We start from the raw sequence: 5,582 nt of genomic DNA, 5'->3' as shown, positions 1-5,582 counted from the left end.
ATGAACCCCCCCGTTGATGAAATAAAACTACTGAATAATAAAACACATGAAGACTCTTCAGTAAAATAAGCATTTTCACAGCAGTTCATTCCATCAGAATATATATACATGTATATGTAATATAGCCTGATGATCCACCTATTTTATGAAGGCTGTTCCATGGTTCTTCCTCTTAATTTCCCATTATATGTAATTTGGTTCTCTTTTCAGCATGCCATACACTTTTTTTATGGTATGCATGGCAATGACACACAGCCTCAGACCCTGAGCTGGTGCCAGCTCCCAACATCTTGAATTGCCCCTTGAACATAAGCTTATATAAAAGTTAATCAGTTTTTAGGCTGATAGTACAACATGTGCAGTTGTGATTAGAGTCTATATTTAAGCCTTGGCTGCCAAAAAGACTTCAGCAATGACAGGCTTACAAGTATTTCAGCAAAAGGCTGACACAAATGTGGGGTGGGCTAGAAGTGCCACACAATTTATGCTCTGCCCCAAGGAAATGCCACTCCCCACCCTGGCACAACACCTTCCTCCGTTGGTGTTGCAGCGAAGGGTGCTCGTGTTTGTCATTTTGCCTCCTCCTCTGTCCCAGAGTTTCTGATGCAATAGGACCAGAGTGACAAAACAAGTATGATGCAGCAGGCCTGGTGAAGCATGGCTGTGGCAAATGGAAAAAATGCTGGGAGGCTGGCAGCAGGTCTGATAGTGGGGGTTTCAGGGGCAGAGGTGTGGTAAGGTAAAGGAGGAGCCGCATCAACTCCTAGTTCACATTGATGAAGAGTTCCCCGTTAGCCTTGCTGTGCTGTGGGTTGTTTGCAGTCAGAGTAGTTTGGAGGAAACCAATATCCAGCTGTCACTCAGAGCTTGGATGGGTTGTGTCTTGATGTTTGCAATAGTGTGTCTTGACTTTTGAGTAGCTGGGGTCTTGCTGAAGCCAGAGAACCTGATCAGAGAGGATTTTCAGTCAGATTTTCAGGTTTAAATTAAGACAGACTCTTATCTGCCTGCTTAGTTGACAACTGTGGGTCTGGGGCCGGTGACTTGGCCTTTCACTGCTGGGGCATTTGTTTGGATGTAATCCACCTGAACAGTGTGACAGGCTCTGACAGGCTTTACCAGCTGCTTGGCTATTTATGGCCTTGTGTAAAACAGACGTGGTGGTCCCTAGAAAGCCAGCAGGAATTCGGCACAAGGACCACTAGGCTCAGACAAGTATCACTTAAGTGTTCACTAAATGGGCATGTATCCAGATTTATCCAGTTCAACAAGAGATCCTTCTGGTTCCCCAAAATAGCATCCCATCAACTGAAGCCCTCTCTTGGTCTGCTTTACTACAAGACTGTGTTAAAATAGTAAAACAGAAGTTACTTCCCTCTGTTACAGTCCTCTGTTGTATCCTGCCAGTTTTACACCGCTGACTACAGTGCAGCGATGCTGGCGTGGAGCTGAGGCAGCCCGGTGGTGAGTCTGGTCCTGCATTTGCTTTAGCAAACTCATTTAATGGATTTCTAGAAGCGGGAATGTCATGGTAACTGATGGGAAATGCATCAGGTAAGAAATGACAGGTTTCTGACTGATAGCCAGGCACGTTAAAGATATGGGTATTTACTGGCAGGGAGAGTTACTGGAACCAAACATTTTATGATTCATGGAAAATAAATGTAAACATAAAATTGTTTTGTTTTACTTTCTCCTCTCCCGGTCACTGAGGACACCGGATTTTAAATGTTACCTACCTGCTTAGAGAACAGAAATATTTTCTAGGCATATTCTGAGGCTGGTAACACCAAAGTCAACCTGGAGTCATCCCCCAGCACAGTCCATGGAGTTCTTCTGCATTTACACCAGCATTGTAGATGAGCTTCTGGCTCATGAGAGCAATCAAAGCTAATCGACGTGGCTAGAATTTGAAATTTCAAATGCTTCTGCTGAATGGTTCGTGAGCAATCTACAGGCTAGGAGTTATTTGCGGAAAGTATCCAGCAGTTAATTTCAAATCCCATATACATTTGAGATGTTCATAAGCTACTTGCAGACAATTTGCAAACAGAAAAAGAGGCTAAAATTCATCAAAATAAATGATCTGCCATGAATTATTCATTGGGCTCCCATCAATCATGCCAAATGTCTCCCTTGTTGTTAGTCTCTGCAAAGAGATCAGGGATTGAATTTAGCTTAGAGACAGAAGTATGCTTTCACCCCTAGAGGTGCTTCTTCAAAGCAGACTAGCGGCATGTAGGTGATGAGAATAAGAAAGCTTCGGCTGCACAAACGTTCCTGCTCTGTGGATAAACAGCAGATTTTAGCCAGCAGGGCTGTCAGGCAGGCTGCTTCCACAAGGACCATTTTTACAAAAAACAAAAACCCCAACCACCAAAACAAACCCTGAACTTGAAGGGGAGAGAGAAAGAGAGAATTCGAGGTGTTTGTTGTAGACAGGAAAGGTGTCTTTCAGCCCATCCTGGCAGCCAGCTGAGGGTAGCTTTGCCTTTTAAGGTGGAAAGGAAGAGTATGGGTGAAGTCTGGATCACTGAGAAATAAAAGCAGGTATCACGACCTGAGAGTGTTTCAGGCACCAGCATGGCTTCCCTTCCTTGCATATGTAATTCATTTTTGGTCAAGGGCATGCTCCTGTAACTAGCAGAAAGGGGGCAGCCAGAATTAAATGACTAAATGGTGTCCATGCAACATCTTGGAGAGGGGAGGTGCAGTGGAAAAGTTCTATACCACTTGGTCAGTATAGTGGAAACCGTATCCAGATACAGATTTTTGGGAACAAAGGTGGCTAATTAAAGGGAAAGGGCCTCATTCATTGCTGTTTTGCTCAGGTTGACAGCAGAGAAGTATAGCTGACACCAATTGCATTTTGATAAATGGCAGTGGCATAGCACAAATAAGAGCACTAAGAATAAATAAGCTGTTTTACGCTGGGAAAAAAAAAAAAGCTGAGTGATTCAAAGGCAATACATGTAGCAGTGTAAGTCCTCAGCACTCAACGGGCCCTCATATGAGGCTCTTATAACCTGGATTTAGTTGCAGCATGGATGTACTATCCCTGTTTTTTCAATAAAGGCATTGCCATGGCTACATGTGCAGTGACAAGCCAGACCCAACTCTCCAAAGCCTCAGCCCCATGCCTGAGGTGCCAGGTTACAGCTTTTACAGTTCAGAAAATGGAAATAAATAGGGCATAATAGTGTTTAGGGAACTGAAATGACACATAGCTGAAAGAGGGGCATCTAACAGCAGAACTGATAAGAACGTATATTGAAGCAATCTCTTTGCACTTGAATTTACATCTTATACTTTGCCGCGAGCCCTTTACTTGAGAACCACTCAGCAACATTTAATTTAGACAAGTGTACCTGTCATCTTTGGCCTGTTGCTTCTGCTGTTGGTATAACACAGGCAGCTTGCTGGGGCCTCTGAGCAAGACGGGCTGGTCTCCCAGGCTGGGAGAGCTGGGGCAGCCAGCAGCTGGCTGACTGCCTCCCTGTGCAGGGAGGTAAGCGCCTGGATGGTTTCTCATTCAAGCCTGGTTTGGAAAGGAAGGTCTTGTATGTCTTCAGGAGAGAGCAGACAGGGTCTCTGAGAAAGGTCATGTGGAGGAAACGCTGATTTCTTTTTTAATAATCTCACCTTCCTTGCAGCAGATTAGGAACAGGCTCATCAGCCAGGTAGCTGTATTTGAGTTAATTTCCCCTCTATTTTAAGCTTTAATTTCAGTCTATTTGACCTAAAAATTAATTCCAATTTACCACATACAAAAGAACATGTTTTATTTTACAGTATATTATATGCACACAGCTTCAAGGACTTAACAAGCTCTTGTCACTGATCTAAAGCAAACTAAGGAGAGGGCTCAACAGGGTGCTGGTGAGCTGATGACTCCGGTGTCATGAGAGGGGAGGTAGCTCGTGTCTGCAATGGGGGCTATCTTGAGTGCCTGTCCTTGCCTCCCTTGGCATGTCACCCCTTTCCAGAAAGGCTCCCCGGACCCAGAGGCAGGGTGCAGGCAGAAGTCTGGCTGAGACAGCAGAGAGCAGCAGCAAAGAGGAGCAAACCCCATTTACAGCTCAGCCAGGGCTTCGGCATGTGTCTAACATACTCAGTTATTAAGATTTATAAAAACTGTGCAGGAAGGGAGCATTCAAGGCAGTATGGCTGGACCAAGCCTGGTTTACATGCGAGGAGTGCATGTTTCTTGTGCTTGTGCCTTGCTTTGCCTTGCCTTGACTGGTGCTGCAGTGAAGGCATCAACAAGCGCAGATACATGACGTGTACAGGACCTGCTGTAAGCCAAGCCCAGACCTCGCTCTTGTCCATTCCTACAGCCACCTCAGTGCCTCATCTGCTTGAGAAACCCCACCATGAGCATCACTGCCTTCCCATGATGTTCCCTGTTCAGCGCTGATGGAGGCAGGCAAGCCCTGTCCTGTCCCATCTTTCCTGACCTCTTTTCAGGTCCCATCCCCAGATTCACACCTTCCTGCCAAGAATCTGTCATTGTTCAGGAGGCCAACAGTTAGTCCCAAGAGAAGCCCAAGCCCCACTTGGAGGCTGGCCCTGTCCCATACGGTGGATGGAATCTGTGGGGAGGGAGGGAAGGCAGTCCTGTCTGAAGCTGGCATGTTGACACCCCAGTACCGCCATGCAACTGGGGACTGTGGGGGCCTCCAGGGTGGTGCTGGGGGGAAGCGGGAGCAGGGCAGTGTGTCTTTTCCCAGCAAGGATCGGCTGCTCTTTTTCCTGGGGCCTCCTGCATTGGGTGGCTGTGCACTGGTGGAAAGGGATGGCCCTGTGACCCAAGCAGGGCTCCTTGGCTGCTGAGGGGGGACACTACACCCCACTGAAAGTCCCCGACACCAAAATCTGGGGCAGTGCTCTCACACTGCAACTGGTGGTAAAGGGGTGGGGGACACTGGAGACTCAGTGCTGCTAAATTGCTTTGCCACCAGTGACACAGACTCTGTTACCTCAGTTACCTCATGTTTCATTTTAAATACATTTGCTTGCAGACAGCAGTTTTGCAGTCTTACTTACATTGCCATAGAAACAATCTTTCGCATTCCTCTATTTGTTGTACATTTTTGTTAACGGCTCTTTCTTCTTTACTTATCCACTCCATCTTTTCATTTGCTGCCGCTCTCTTCATTATGTCCTTCCAATTCCCTTGCCTTCTAGCTTGCCACACTACAGCTAAATATTTTTCTCAGTAAAGATACCCAGCTCACAGCCTCTACCTGTATAGCTGTCAAAATCTGCCAGTGATATGCCACATGGATAAAGACATTGGTCTAAGCATGTGCAAGCACGCACGTGCCTATGCCCACAAATGCTGGGATGAGGAGAGGAGAAGGAGGTGAGAAGAAGTGTGATAATCTGGTATCAGATCGGTTGTCCTTGACAGTAATGAAACCAATTTTAACTTCTGCTTTGTGCCCAGGGAATGAAGCTGCCCATCAGATAAGGGGTTATGGGACTCCAAGGGATTTCTCGGCTGGTTCATTTACGCTGGGAAGGAGTGCTGCTTAAAACTCTGTGTTCCACCTAATTATAAGAAGACAAAAATCTTTTTG

The sequence above is a fragment of the Strix uralensis genome, chromosome 3 (assembly GCF_047716275.1).
Source record: "Strix uralensis isolate ZFMK-TIS-50842 chromosome 3, bStrUra1, whole genome shotgun sequence".
NCBI classification, from domain to species: domain Eukaryota; kingdom Metazoa; phylum Chordata; class Aves; order Strigiformes; family Strigidae; genus Strix; species Strix uralensis.
Note: the sequence above shows the minus strand (reverse complement) of the source record.